Below are 16,739 nucleotides of genomic sequence, written 5' to 3'. Positions count from 1 at the left end.
CCACAATTTAATTATTCGTATTGTTAGCCGACACTGGGCAGCTGATACATAATTGAATAGAGTCGGTTAACAATACGAAGAATTGTTTTGTGGTGGAATGACACAAGTTCTTCAAATACCTATAGAATGATAGGTTTCTTTTTTGTGAGTGTAAAACACTTAAATACACCATTTCGAAATTATGTGAATATTGGGTAGAAACGTCATTCGACCATCTGAGTTTAAGCCAGTACCTAAAATGTTCGTTTTTTCTTCAAGCCTCAAGCATAGGAAATCACGTGGTTGTTCTATGTGAACTCACGTCATAATTATTAGATTCCCGTGGATAACAGATACAATTCACATTTGCTCAGGAAAGAATGGACAAAAATAATGCCATGTCACGTGGTTGGATGTTTCAAGCTCTGGAAGATGAATAAAAAATATACCCTGTTTCTTGCTCGTATCTCATATTTGAAGTATGGGACAATTATACTTTTCTTCAGAGGAGCAACGTTCTTTCTTTGACTTCTTGTTTTGAAAAGTGTTGTAAGAAGAACAAAAAAGAATATTTAAAAGTGGATTTGATAGTTGCTTGTCGTCTGCACATCCTACTTTAACATGTTTTAAATGGAGCGTGTAGATTAATTCCCTACAACAGAAATTCGTGATGAATGAGCGGAATTGATGAAAATACATTATTAAACCATTACATCAGTAGTTTGTTACATTGACTGGTTTATACGTATGTGTAGAGATGCACTTTCTAGTTTGACAGCTTTCAAGGCATGGCTGGCTATACAAAGGCTATCTGCGCTAGCCCGTCTGTAATTTTGACCAGAAAGACTATAGGGAAGGCGGTTAGACAACAACATCCACCACCAACTCTGGGCTACTGCAATTGAATAGTGGAATTCGACTGTCACTCTTATAACACCTCCACGTCCTCAAACAAATTTGCAGCAGCAGGATGTGAACCACAAACCCTGAGATTGATAGTCCGGCACGTGAATCATAACTAAGCTTAAGCTCGGCTCACTCTGGTGGATTTACTCATGAAACATTTTCATGATAGCTTTGTAGTGATAAGTTTTTAAAGTATATAGGTACGTATCTATACGTTGTGTGGAGATACCGTACAAGCTGTAGTACAAGAATAACGTACTGCCATGTGAAGGATATCAACAACTACGTTTACTTTAAGGGTAACAAACCTTATCCCGTACAAGCTGTAGTACAAGAATAACGTACTGCTGTGTGAAGGATATTAACAACTACGTTTACTTTAAGGGTAACAAACCTTATCAAGATTTGACTTATTGTTAGTTATAATTAACATGGATTATTCAGTTTATCATCATTCATCTGATAACTCGCATCTAAGACTACAATATCTCTAACTGTAGGAATTAAATTAGAATACGTAACCACCACAACGATTTCGATAGGCAATTTATTAGGTTCCCTTCTTTTACGAATAACACTATAGGAATGTATAGCCTGGGCTCATTAGATTCAATTGTTTACGTACAATAAGATATTTCCTGGGTATATTACGTTCCATTCTTTTATGGACAGAACCATAGTAATGTATTTTCTGGATATGCTAGTTTTAATTTTTTATGGATAGGAGTATAGTAATGTATCTTCTGAAAATATTAGGCTAATTTTTAACGGACATTATTATGAAGATATTATTTGTACATTTCCATTTTATACGAACAATAGTATAAGAAGGTATTTCCTAGATATATTCATTTTTCTGAGGACAGCTGTGTAGGAAAATATTTCTAAAACTCACTATGATCTTATTTTAGCGAACAATACTATATGAAGTTATTTAATGGACATATTTAGTTCAATTTTTTACGAACTGTAGTATAGAAGGTTATCTTCTGAATATATTAAGCTCCTTTTCTACGGACAGTATAGGTATATATATATATCTTGGAAACGTTATGTCCCATATTTTACGAAAAGTAATATAGAAAGATATTTCCTGGATATATTAGGTTCCTGTTATCAGACAATAGCGTAGGAAGTATTTTCAACCCTGGAAGTTGTTACGGAAATTCATTTCGAAATAATGAGAGGTAATAAAATTCAGTTTTTTTTTTTTTGTTATTTAATAGCAAGAACATTTTCTGTTGTTTTGAAACTAACGCACTCGCTAGATATTATACTTTCAGGTTCAGTTCTAGTTCACTCATTTATAAACAATGGTGTGTGTTTCGCGACCTGCACTTTGGAGCCGTGGGTGCGTTTTGAGAGTGACAGTCAAATCCCATTTCGATTAGAGTAGCCCAAGTGTCGGCGGTAGGTGCTGTTGGCCAGTTGCCTTTTCTCTGTTCTGTTAGTTCATAATTAAGGACAAATAGCCATTGTATAGTTTTGTGCAAATATTCGAAACAAGCAAACCGCATAGACTGGTGTATATATATCTGGAAAACGGACACCCGGAAAGATAACAACAACGGAAGCTACGTCCTCGGAAGTCTTTCGATCTTGTCTAAGATAAGACTATCTCCAGGAATAACTGGAAAGTATTTACACATAATTGTGTGTCTCCGTACCGACTCTATCATCGGGTATGGGACGACCATGACCCCCTGTGTCACGGGTCACATGAGTTACTGACTCCGTATTGAAAACATTAAGAAGTGTACGTCATATTGTGATGTTTACGATAAGCACTGAGGAATTCAAGGACTTTATAAAAACAATTTTATCTCTTTTCGTCACACCCTCTGACTGCGCGGAATCTTATCAAAACGCTATCGTATATGTTGACCTTCGGCCTACTAGTCACGTGATAACACTGTTTTTCTCTAATTATTGACATTTTATGCAGATGAGCTACGATGCTGAAAAACTATGCATGAAATAGTACAAACACTGGACACCAGACGGATGTGGTTCTATAACGCTTCACAGCACGTGTGGCGGTCTGGAGCTGTGGTACTAACTTGTTAGCGTACAGAAGGAGTGACTGTGGTACAGTTGACGGTACGATTTGGCTTCTGGTGAATCGTCCTTGTCTTATTCCTTGCTTTAACACCGGGTAAGTATAAATAATAACAATTACCAGCCCTCATTTTGTGTGCAGTCCTGTTGTTTATCACGTGACGACTGGTTCGTGGGTAAACCGAGCTTTTTTTTTTTTGTTCTATGATCATTTTGTGTTCATTGCCAAATACAACATAGGTATCTCTATCATAAGTAATAACTTCATCATTGACACCTCTAGGGGCTTACTGTTTATCTTACACGATTTTATGGACCGGGCGTGGCCTAGTGATTAACAAGCCTGGGCCGTGAATCCGATGATTTATGGTTTGCTTCGCTGTAGGAATGATAGTGAAATCCCACTATTCTATCAGACAGGACTAAGAGTTGGCGGTGGTTTTTATTGCTTAGCTGCCTTCCATCTAGTGTATCGGTTCAAAAGTATGTAGATTTGCGCTAAATTAAAAAAAACAAACAAAAAAAAACGAACCCTCCCCCAATTATATACATTTTCTTAAGCTAATGATAACCCAAACTGATCAAAATATTTCCCTCGTGTTGCTCTGCTCATCAAATGTTTTTTTTTTGTTCTTTTTAATTATGTATTTTCTGATAAAAAATAATAATTTCATCGTACTTCTACAAATTCATGTGATAAAAATCAACTTAAAACTTTGAAATAAGGGTTTTTCCTTGAGGACGGTTCGGTGTTTAGGGACTCGACTTTCAATCTGTGTGCCGATGGTAAGGGGTCGTCGTGTAAGTAACTAATCGAAATAAACAGGTGGGCCACAGTAAAAGTAAGTTGGGTGAGTGGGTCAAAATTATTGTGTGTTATATTGTTCCTTATGAGACTGGAAATTGTAGTTTGGATTTTAAAAGAATTAATAAGATGTTAAATTGTATTCTGTATACTTAACCCTATTTTTAAAATTTTAATCATGCTATTTCTTGATTTTTTTTGTCATTACAACATGATTAATAAAATATTACTAATGGCCTTTAAGTGAGTGTTAAAAAACGTTAGTAATGATTTATTAATATAACAGAATGTAAACTTGAGTATTTAAATACTTCCCAAGAACGACAGAAATTACGAGTTTCTCCCCATTGATTAGTTTAAGGAATTGTTCAATTTTTAATACCAATATTTTTAAAACTATCATTTCATGTGTAAAGCTATCATACGTAATCAACGTAAACTGTAAAACTGCAATGCACTTTTGTGAAGCTTATTTTGCCTATGTCTAACCAAACATTTATTAGGGTAAAAGCCCGTACAAAAATGACGAGAAACCACTGGAAAACAAAACTATTATGCATAAAACTGGCAATGCACAAACGAAATAAATAAGAAAAATATAAAATTTTCTTTCCGTGTATGGCCAGGTGGTTATGGCGCAATCTGCGGGTCGCGTATTCGAATCCCTGTCCCACCAAACATGCACGCCCTTTCAGCCGTGGGGGCGTTATAAATGTGACGATCAATCCCACTATTCGCTGGTAAAAGAGTAGCCCAAGATTTGGCGGTGGGTGGTGATGACTAGTTTCCTTCTCTCTCTAGTCTTTCACTGGTATGCGCGAACTTCCAAACAAACCAAACCTTTCCCAGGAACATGTTACATATTAATCCTGAATCCACTACATATAACTGAGCAAACATGCTACATATTGGTGCCTTTAGATAAAAGATTAAAACATACGATGACCATGTAATTGCATACACACCTGTTCTTCTTTTAAGGAAAAGTCCTCATCTTCCCTACAGATAATTGGTATCTTCAGCCTGTTTTAACAAAGATGTTTTTGTAATAATTCCCAAGCACAGATTTGTGCTAATTTTTGACTTATTTCTCACAGGCGTTGATAGGGTGCGAAAGCACTTCCTTGTCTTCCATCACAGGGGTCTTCCCGGCTTTCCTATTTGGATTTTACTTAGCTTGACGTCATAATGATGTAGATGATGTGGTGTCACACATAACGCCTTGCCTGATCTGGTCCTGGAAACTCCCTCCTTGACAGGCTTTTATATAGCAGAAAAAAGTGCAGAAATTTAGGAGCTACTTACACCTTCGTTAGCGATTAAATTGAACTAAAATGGGAACAGGGCAATCAAAGATGAAGTATTATAGGAGAAAAAGTGGAATTGGACTCGCGTATCTCACGAAATTCGGAGAAATCGAGCGTAACCGTTAGACTGACCAACCAACACTTGCCTTTTATGATTATGATGTTTGTTTCGGGGGTTCCATTTTTCTGATTCTCAATATGAACTCGTGGGCGTTATGTTGAAGAACTACGTGTATCGATAGAAACGTTCTAATTGCACAACTGAAATATTAATAGCTAAAGTATACCTTGGTTATTGGTGGAGGCTGCAGAATTGAGTCCGAGGTTAGGCTGTGGCACTGAGTCTGAGGTTAGGCTGTAGCACTGAGTCTGAGGTTAGGCTGCAGCACTGAGTCTGAGGTTAGGCTGCAGCACTGAGTCTGAGGTTAGGCTGTAGCACTGAGTCTGAGGTTAGGCTGTAGCACTGAGTCTGAGTCTAGGCTGCAGCACTGAGTCTGGGGGTAGGCTGTAGCACTGATTCTGAGGGTAGGCTGCAGCACTGAGTCTGAAGTTATTTCTTCTTCTGCTTGTTACAAAGTGTTCTGCACGAAACACTGGGTAAAAGGTGGAGAAAAACGCTGAAGTTCGAGAAACTTCTAGATTACTGAAGTGTGATGGTTTTCTTCTATATCTTCCTTAAAAGTCCTTTCGTGTTAGTTTTGTTTTAGACGTGGATTAATGTTTATCACAAGTGTAAGTAACGTTCTAGCATTCTAGACTTGCTTCTCTACTAGTTAACTACCATAATTATGTTCTTATAAAAATAGTCCCCCAGTGGCTCAGCGGTAAGTCTGAAGTTGTATAGCACTAAACATTGGGTTTTGGTACCTGTGATGGGCACATTACGGATAGCTCATTGTGTAGTTTTGTGCTTAACAACAAACAAATAAAATTATAGAAATATCAAAGTGTTATAATTTCAGGCTGGAAACGTTTTAAATTTATAGAGTGCCTGTTATATTTTCATATGTATTTACATAATTAATGTTAGTAATATTACTATCAATTATGTATTTATCACAAGATAAAGTAACCGAAACTCAGAGTAGGAACAACAATTTGACATTCTACGTTTTATTTACCTTTTGAATTGTGACTACAAGGGTAATTTCCTAAAATTAAACAGAATAATGATAAATATATGTAGGCGTCGGTTTACTCTGTGTATGTCATTTATTGAAAACCTGTACATTTGTTGACGATACTTAAGATGAACAACATTATTTATAACAGAAGGGGAAACAGATAAATGGAGACGATTGTTTGTTTTTGAATTTCGCGCAAAGCTAGTCTTACACTGCTAAATTAGGGACGGCTAGCGCAGATAGCCCTCGTGTAGAGGGAAGGCAGCTAGTCATCACCACCCACCGCCAACTCTTGGGCTACTCTTTTACCAACGAATAGTGGGATTGACCGTCACTTATAACGCCCCCATGGCTGAAAGGGCGAGCATGTTTAGTGTGACGGGGATTCGAACCCGCAGATTGCGAGTCGAGTGCCCTAACCACCTGGTCATGCCGGGCCAAATGGAGACGAAATTCTACCGATTCCATCTTTAGTGTCGAAGGTAAAATAATAGGATTACATCATTCCTAAGCAATTAACTTAAAACACATTGCTACATTAACGACAATTTAATCAAAACTAAAACACATAGAAAGTAGAAGGGTAGCAAATAAAAATACTGTACATACCTAAAAATGTCTAATTTAAAATAAAACTACATGTTATTCTGGGTTGGAGACTGCTGGTTGATGTGGAGAGTTTCTTTGATCAGTAATTCCAGATCATTGTTGGCCTTGCAAAGGATATTAAAATTTGATAAGTTAATGTCCTGTTACACGTGTGGAGACTGTAAGGCCTCCTGTATGGGCAAAATCGAACGCCATCTACTACCTACAGCTAATGAACATATGGGAATTTCAATGAAAACACAAAAAAGTTGAGTAACCCTTGTGTTTCCTCTATACACCAACAGGACATGAGCTTAAGCTATCAAATTTCCATATCCTTTGCAAGGCCAACACTGATCTAGAATTATCTTAAGTATCGTTATCCACTTCATTGTCATACTTCGTTTTCCTTCGAACACATCGATTGTTGACTGACGCGCCATCTCGTGAAGTTAGAATTTCCTAAAATAAAATAATAAATAAAGAGGCACAGGTTTACTATGTGTATGTCTTTTACTGAAAACCTATACTTTTCTTGAGTATTATTTTATCTCTAAAAAATTTAAGAGTGACGCGCTATCTCGCGAAGTAAAAACTTCCAGAAACGGTGAAAAATGGCACCAGAAGGTAGCTTAGTTAACAGCTGCCAGGTAAACAAAGTTGTGGGTTCGAATCCCGGCCGATTATTTGGCTGAGACATCTGTCTAGTAGGCAGCTTCACGGTGTCTTATCATGATCGTAGTTTTGATTTTCACTTTTTCAGAAAAATTCTAATCGTTTTACTACTACACGACTTCCCATAGTTCGTCATTTAATAACCGACAGTTTTTTTTTTTCACATTCCGATGTACAGAGAGCATGTGGGTTTCCTTGAACACCTTTCCTTTGTTTGGAGGAAAAGTTTTACATTTTAAACAAGTTTTTCTTTTTTTTATGAATTAACACTCTTAAGAAAGCATTCATTCATCACCAGTTAACTTCTGCCGTAAATTGTCTATAATTGGCTAAGAAAAACTTGTGGACGATAAACTTGACCTATTTATTATACCATCATCCGTAAAATAGGTCTTTGGTTCCCTTTTCTTACCATTATGGTTAAATTATTCCAGAAAAAACGTGATTCGTTGAGAATTATCTAGAAGAGTATGGACGCTTTTTTCTTCAAAAGTATCTCTCAGTAAGCTCGATGGATTACAACGCTAAACTTCGGGGTTCGATCCCTGAGTTGGGAACGGTTCGGACAGATCATTGTGTGCAGCCTTGTGCTTAACAGCAAACAAACAAATTCACAGCAGTCTGTTCACTGATTAATTACTCGTCTGAAATGAAGTTTTTCCATTCTAGCCGGTTAAATTGTGTTGTTTGTCTTAACTAAAGAGTCTTAAGAACTGCAGTAATACCGAAGGCATTCAGTGAGATCTGATGATATTTCGAGAAGAATTAAGCCAATTTCCACGTGATTTACAAGGACAAATTCTTTAACTAATTATCTGAGCCAGTTGTGACATCACAAACATATAATCCCATTGACTTTTGGACGACCCTGGATAAGACAGTTTGTTTTCAGAACTCAGCAGAAAGGTGCAGAAACGACTGTGCGCGCAGCCATACGTAATTCCGAAGTGATAGATTAAGAGTGTAGAGAGGTAGTTAACTGCCCACCAGCAACTATTGTATTGTGAACTTCCTTCATGTAATGTCACCTCTGGAGCAGAAGAATAGTGAAAGACACCAAAGCTGAGCTGTGCATTCTGTTGAAATTGCAAACCTCTTAAGTTTCAGTGAAAGCGAATTAAAAAAAAATTTTTTTTCGTGAGTTGCAAAATAAAATATATTTTCATGCTGCTTTATTCACAATTCCACCTTTCAAATTCCTTCTTGAATGAAGAGTTCCAATTGGTGCAAAGTCTTGTCAACAAGAAGATAACTAAAGTAGGTTCAATGACACTTATGTCGAATGGTTGGACAGATATGAATGGAAATTATTTAATCGGATTGGTGTTTCCCGAACTAGTTTTTTAAAGACCACCGAATCGAAAACTGAACTTTACACTGGTTGGGTATACGGCTGAAGTCTTCAGTAATGGTGTAGAATCATTTTTAGTATGACTATATGCAAATACTCAAATGTTAAACTTGTGTGTTTTTAGTATGACTATATGCAAATACTCAAATGTTTTTCAAGCAACTTTTTAAATGATCACCAACGAATATTGACTGTGGAAAGAAGAGCAATCCATTTCTCATCTTCAACATATTTTAGTACATTTCTCGTGGGATGCGTTTCTAACAGCAGAATTTTATAATCTGCTTGACTGTTTCTATAAGTCTGTTTACAGTTTTGAATATGTAAATGTCCTTAGAAAGTAGGTTCAAGATACAAGATAAACAGCCATAAATGATGAGGTGAGGGTGCTTCAGCCATCATATTACCAATCACAGACTTATCTTGTCTCGCCACACACACAAGTTTAGCATTTGAGTATTTGCATACAGTCATACTAAAAACACACAAGTTTAACATTTGAGTATTTGCATATAGTCATACTAAAAACACACACAAGTTTACGGCTTCCTAATTTCCACCCACATTGGCAAAAACATGTTTGATGATGAAATTTTCTGGATGGAGTGCTGAACATGTTAGCTCGAAGGCAACACATCAGTGCTGTCTGAAGTTTTCACTAAGGCAACACATCAGTGCTGTTTAGTGAAAACTTCAGACAGCACTGATGTGTTGCCTTAGTGAAAACTTCAGGTAGCACTGATGTGTTGCCTTAGTGAAAACTTCAGCTAGCACTGATGTGTTGCCTTAGTGAAAACTTCAGACAGCACTGATGTGTTGCCTTAGTGAAAACTTCAGGGCAACACATCAGTGCTGTCTGAAGTTTTCACTAAGGCAACACATCAGTGCTGTCTGAAGTTTTCACTAAGGCAACACATCAGTGCTGTCTGAAGTTTTCACTAAGGCAACACATCAGTGCTGTCTGAAGTTTTCACTAAGGCAACACATCAGTGCTACCTGAAGTTTTCACTATCTTCACAAAAATGAGGCAGCAGTATACCTTTTACAACAGCTGAAGAATGATGTTTCATGACGACATTATCCAGACGGTCAGAGTTTTGGTTTCAATTTGCTCTGTTAGATTCAAAGTACAGGGCCTGAGGAGACCTGGTTATTATGGCACTGGCCTTGCAATCTGCGGGTGGCGGGTTCGAATCCCGTCATCGAACATGCTCGCCCTTTCAGTCTTGTGGGCGTTAAAATGTGACTGTCAATCTCACTATTCGTTGGTAAAGAGTAGTCCAAGAGTTGGCGGAGGGTGGTGTTGATTAGCTGCCGTCTCTCTAATCTGTACTTTTAAGTTAGGGACGGCTAGTGCAGATAGCCCTCGTGTAGCTTTGCGCGAAATTCAAAAAACAAACAAACAAACCTTTCGAGAGGGTTTGGCTGCAGAAAAGTACGAGTTACAATGATAAGCAAGTCAAGTAGACCTATTACATTTGTGGTTCGATATGACCGACAGTTTGATGTCTTTATCATAAAACTGGGACGTTCTGTGCGTCCCGAGAAAAGTTCTCGGGACACTGAAACTACAAACTACCAAAACCCGGGACGTCTTGTTGTCCCAACTCAGAGTTACTAGAGAATTTGTTTCGTTCAGTGGCTGTTACATATGGATTTAGGCTTAATCATTTCACTGCCAGGTCCACAGATAACTCCCAGTGTTAAGCTTTTAATACACAATGATAATAACGAAAAAAGACGTGTTTTAATATCTTCTTAAACTTTAAACTGATTATAGATAAACTTTGGAAGTTTCAAGAAGAATATCCTTTTTTTCTTTTTGGTGATTCAAGATTCTCGTGCCAGTGCTATAGAAGGGGGGACATAATATGGCAGTGAAAGAGTTGACGAAGTCACTACACAATGGGCTATCTGTACCGTGCCCACCAAGAGTATCGAAACCCGGTTTTTAGCGTTGTAAGTCTGATGAAGTGCCGCTGAGCCACTGGAGGTGTTGTGTATAAGAACATGAACTGTGGAAAAAAAAGCATACAGTTTTGAAAGTTATACCCACTCGATCAGGAGTGAAAAGTTTTTCCTAGAATCATAATTTCGAATTCTTTTAAATATCAAAAGCTAATTAAAATACACTGCATAATTCATTATTGATTTCTTTTATTAGTTTCATATTTTAAAATTGAGGCTTGATTTTTTGTGATTCTCGTTACATGTAAAAAAAAATTATATATTATTTTTTATGGTATTAAAGGAAGCCATCGCCCTTCCTACGTCATTCCAGTGGAAGTGTGTTTCGTTCCAGTGACCGACAAGTGAACCAGCGCACTGGTATGTATATATATAATCGTTTGTATGCCGTGTGATCAGAGGAGTGCATTACACTGTAATTTACAATTATTACTAAAAAATGTGTGATTTTATCGAGGTTATCACCCGCAGTGAAAGATATCTTCTCAAGTTTATATCGTCAAGGTTACACATACACCAATGAACTTGTACACCTATAAGTTGATGTCGTCAAGGTTAGACATCCAGCAGTGAACTTACACACCTATAAGTTGTTGTCATCAAGGTTAGACATCCAGCAATGAACTTGCACACCTCTTAGTCGATATCGCCAAGGTTATACATCCAGTGATGAACTTACACACCTATAAGTTGTTGTCATCAAGGTAATACGTCCAGGAATGAATTTACACACCTATAAGTTGATGTCGTCAAGGTTACACATTCATCAATGAACTTACTGTGAGTTGTTGTCGTCAAGGTTACACATCCAGCAATGAACTTACACACCTATGAGTTGATGTCGTCAAGGTTACACATTCATCAATGAACTTACACACCTATAAGTTGTGTCATCAAGGTTACACATCCAGCAATGAACTTACATACCTATAAGTTGTTGTCATCAAAGTTACACATCCAGCAATGAACTTACATACCTATGAGTTGATGTCGTCAAGGTTAGACATCCAGCAATGAACTTACATACCTATAAGTTGATGTCGTCAAGGTTAGACAACCAGCAATGAACTTACACACCTATAAGTTGTTGTCATCAAGGTTACACATCCAGCAATGAACTTACACACCTATGAGTTTATAAACATAGATACCCATAAGTTATTGTTGTCAAGGTTACATCCAACAATAAATATAGATACCATAAGTTATTGTTGTTAAGGTTACATCCAACAATAAACATAGATACCATAAGTTATTGTTGTCAAGGTTACATCCAACAATAAACATAGATACCAGAAGTTATTGTTGTCAAGGTTACATCCAACAATAAACATAGATACCAGAAGTTATTGTTGTCAAGGTTACATCCAACAATAAACAATCTACACACATTTATTAGTCATACTCAGAAATCATTAGATGAACTGGATTATAGATTTATTATTTTCTGATATACCTGTTATTTAATATTGTCAAGGTAACAGCCTGTAATGGGTGCATATTCTGATTATTTAAAGCTGTATTACCTCTATTTCCAAAGCTCAAAGATCCCTAGTTTTTCGGTTTCGTGATTTCTTCAACACGAGAGTTTGCTTCATTTAGAGTAAATGTCAGCTTTGAAATGTTAATAAAATTTATTTGAAAAGCTGTCTCGCAGCTCTCTCCTAGTGACAAAATATCCTGTTTCACACTGTTCCGTGGAAGATAGCACCTTATACTTTTCTGGTTAATATGACAGGTCAATAGAATGAGTTTCCAGATTGCACAAGTAGTAGACTTTAAGAACACGTAATAGTTATTTTAAAAGCACTGTACTTAGTTTAAATATGTTATCCGAAATGTTGTGTAATTGTTCAAAACATTGTTCATTGTCTCTTCCTCCTCCCCCTTCCCTCTCCGGTGTTTCAGCGAGAAGCGTTAGTGATTGTAAAGCTAAAATGCTGGGACAGTTTTCTGCTTAGCGACCAATAAACAGAAAACTTTGATGCCTGTTTGTTTGTTTATAATCAAGCACAAAGCTACACGATGGGCTATCTGTGCTCTGCCCACCACGGATATCGAAACCCGAATTCTAGCGTTGTAAGTCCGCAGACATGCCGCTGTGCCACTGGGGGGGGGGCACTTTGATGCTCCTATAAAAACAATTATGTACTTATGTTATATTACTTCAGTATTTGATGAGCTTCACAATGGGGGGGGGACACTTTGATGCTCCTATAAAAACAATTATGTACATATGTTATATTACTTCAGTATTTGATGAGCTTCACAATGGGGGGGGGACACTTTGATGCTCCTATAAAAACAATTGTGTACTTATGTTATATTACTTCAGTATTTGATGAGCTTTACAAATGTTTATTTCAAAGTGAAGTAATTACTATTTTTGGATAATATTTATCAGAGCTACAGTTACGACCTTGATGTAATGATAAAACTAAAGTTTGTTTATCACCACATTCAGCCATTAAAAGTTATTTCTCTATCTCCGTTACGTTTATTGATAACTTACCAGTGCCAAGTTGATTTCTATGTAAATAGTAATAAATAAAAAGATTGCTGAACAAACAATGGTGGCCTGGCATGGTCTGGTGGTTGGATTTCTGGATGTTTTAATCCAATGAAAAATCACTACAACTGATTATGTTTTATGCCATTTCATTGGTCAAATATGGTAAAGCTAAACCTAATCTGCTAGCCTATTATAGAGCTAAACTTAAAGACGTTTACTCAATGGTATGTTGAGGTTGGTGTGGCAAGGAGATAATCTACACATTGAATTATCTTAATTCCATGTTGGTTATTCTTAGTATTATACCGTGATGTTTCTGTAATATGGATTAGTTACCTCTTTGTGTGTTTTTGTTTAGCGCCCATTTTATTTATTACATTCATACAAGAAGAGAGATTCTGTTTTTCTAAATAGATTTTACGTTATACACAAAGTCTGTTAAGGAAACGTTAAAATGAGAACTCGGAGACGTTTAGATTGTTAATACACAGGAAAATATCTATCCTCTTCCAGAACATTGCCGTGTGAGTGTAGAAGTTTGTACCACCCTGAAGAAAGGGAGTTCCACCTAAAACTTCCAAAAGTCTACCAGTTTCAAGTTTTAGATAAGTAAATGAAATATTAAATAGGAATTGATTTTTAAATAAATGATTTAGGAAGGGTATTCATGACGAACAAAGGCGCAACGGACAGCAAATCTTTCGAAACGTCGTCCTGAAATATTTTTAAAGATTAGTCCTCAAATGCCTTCTCTATAAGTATCACTCTGAATAGTTACTGTATATTTCACCTTTTGTTTTTGTTTTGTTGAACTTCGCGCGAAGCTACACGAGGGCTATCTGCCGCTAATTTAGAAGTGAAATACTATAGAAAAGGCAGCTAATCATCACTACCTACAACCATGGGCTTTTGTTTTACCAACGAAAAGTGGAATTAATCATCATATTACAACGCCCTCACGCCTCATATTCGGCGACAGGATTCGAACCTTAGACCTGCAGAATGCGAGTCGATGTCACTCTGTAATCTTATCAGACGTGCTTTGAAATGTACTTTAAACTTGTTTTGATTTATATTTTTCAAATTGCTGTACATTTAATTACTATCAGTCACGGTTTGTCGTGATTAACAGCTTATCTCTCGAACTTAGTGTATTATGAAAGAACATACAGATATAGATATAAACGTGTCTATCGTATCTATTTCAACAAATAGTCGGGAACCAGGGACGCTTCGACATTGTTTCCCTTCACGTAGGTTGAGCTTTGTGAAAGAAACCGTATGTAAGTATTACAGGTGTTTTAGCCACAATTTCGTAATGTTACTGAAGCATTTAAGGATTTCTGGTTTTGAATTCAATAATAATGAGTGAACTGTTTTCAATTTATTTTGTTTTCACAATAGTTGTTATGATATGAATGTCTTTCCTGAGGTGGTATTATGATTATAATTAATTATACTTGTCACAAGACATTAGTATTAGGCTTATTAGTGTTATGTGAACATTTCATCGGCAAACAAGACATTAGTATTAGGCCTATTAGTATTATGTGAACATTTCATCGGCAAACAAGACATTAGTATTAGGCCTATTAGTATTATGTGAACATTTCATCGGCAAACAAGACATTAGTATTAGGCCTATTAGTATTATGTGAACATGTCATCGGCAATAGATATGGTGAGTATAATATGGTTGAAATATTATTATCTAATTCTTGAAAATCACTTAAGGACTAGGTTAAGAATGCACTGTTAAATATTGTAACAGGCCTAATACTAAAGTCGTATGACAAGTATAATTAATTATTTTTTGTCCTGTATGTCCACTCAGTCCTTTAATTATAGCTGTGTATTCATAGATATAACTATTATTTATATGTGGGTGTATTAAAGGTTTACATAATGGATTTCTAAAGTTAAATCATCCTTACAAGTAAATGAGGTTTTAAATTAAGAATATTATCTGGAAAAACTTAATTATATAATTTAATAATAAGTTGAACACATTTTGTTCATACACTTCGTCTGTACTAATTCAATAAACCCTTGCTCTTTTATTGAAGTCATTCAACTACTACGCATTTTACGTAAAGTGTTTCGTTGTACGTGTTTGTCAATAATAAATAAATATATGCGTAAAAAGTAAATCTTGTATTTATAGGTTGTAGCGTCAGTGCAACAGTAGAAAAAATGTAAAAGTACGTAGAAATATTGTTATTAAAACTTCAAAAAATTTTATTTATAGTCAGTATAAGAATAAAAAATAAATTTGTTCATTATCTTATCTTAGAGTTTTTATAGGTTCACTGCGATAGAACAGGAGTTGCATATTTATTTAAAACTAACAGAGACAAACACCTGCGATCAAATTAGTACTTTTGTTGCACAACATTCTTCTTTAAACATAGGTTTCCTAGAATACAAAATAATTCTAATCGCAGAAACCAAAATCTATGTCCACTTGTTTTAGGGTTAACATTAGCTAAGCCTTTATTAACTAAATACGGCTTATACTGTATTCGATAACGAGATTAAACTAACACTGTAACTTGTGTACGTTTTTGCCTTAGCTTAGTTAGGTTTAAACTTTACCGTACTTAACACTAACAGTAAATAAACTTATAATGTTATTTTTCGACCTAACTTTAGACCTTTTTAAAAACTTTGATAAGTTTTTAATATGTTTTTGTACACGATTACTTCGAAAGTATATTTACATCCGTTGAAAATTAACTGTGCATTTAGATAATTAGTTGCACATTTTCAGGACAGACTAAGACTGAGTAACAGTTGTCATATTCTGATTAAAAAACGTAATTACAAGCAGTGTATACGTTTAAACATCTATATAATAAAACACATCGAGAATGTTTTACCTACATTCAGTGGCAGCACTGGATCTGTTAATATTGCATTAAGTACTATCATATATATATATATATATATATATGTGTGTGTGTGTGTGTATACACAACAAAACGTATTTTCGTGGCATGCTGTATTTATAAAACGAGCTTTTGTTTGTAGTAGCTTATCTGCTTTAAGTACGAGTTAACATTTACTTTACTGGATATTGTATTTTAGTTTTGTACACACTGTGAGTGTTTTTGTATAGGAAAGAGCACCAAACCTATCCTTACATACATGTTATCTGCTAATGGGCATAATTGTAGAGTTCATCCAGTGTGAGCACTGGGGTAATAGTTCAAACAAACCATTTTTTGAAGTTGGTGATAACAGAGTAATGCCTCGGGCGTGTATACGTGGTATGTCATGTGTAGATGACATCTAATCATATCACGTGCGCAATATACTATCCGTAAAAGTATTCGATAAAAATGATCGTAAGCTTCCAGTCTTAGTGTACACTTTCCTTGTTTCCTAGCAATGATCGCAAGCTTCCGGTTTTAGTGTGCACTTTCCTTGTTTCCTAGCAATGATCGCAAGCTTCCGGTTTTAGTGT

At 36.0% G+C, this 16,739-nt stretch overlaps 1 protein-coding gene across 6 annotated transcripts in view; it reads left to right on the top strand.

The window, feature by feature from the left end:
* The window catches only part of LOC106469365 (protein expanded-like), a 57,280-nt gene that overhangs the window by 7,053 nt on the left and 33,488 nt on the right, over positions 1-16,739 (top strand). For 2 of the 6 annotated variants that reach the window (XM_022397864.1, XM_022397870.1), the window contains exons 2-4: positions 2,831-3,040; positions 11,045-11,121; positions 14,489-14,556. The exons of 1 other annotated variant lie outside the window; for it this stretch is intronic. The gene's annotated coding sequence lies outside the window, so the exon portion shown is untranslated. Of the gene's footprint in view, positions 1-2,830; positions 3,041-11,044; positions 11,122-14,488; positions 14,557-15,457; positions 15,475-16,739 lie in introns of those variants that run through there. 3 more of the 6 variants (XM_022397866.1, XM_022397865.1, XM_022397869.1) reach the window with 3 other exon arrangements.

The sequence above is a fragment of the Limulus polyphemus genome, unplaced genomic scaffold, assembly GCF_000517525.1.
Source record: "Limulus polyphemus unplaced genomic scaffold, Limulus_polyphemus-2.1.2 Scaffold3448, whole genome shotgun sequence".
NCBI lineage: Eukaryota > Metazoa > Arthropoda > Merostomata > Xiphosura > Limulidae > Limulus > Limulus polyphemus.
Note: the sequence above shows the minus strand (reverse complement) of the source record. Positions and strands in the feature narration are given on the sequence as shown.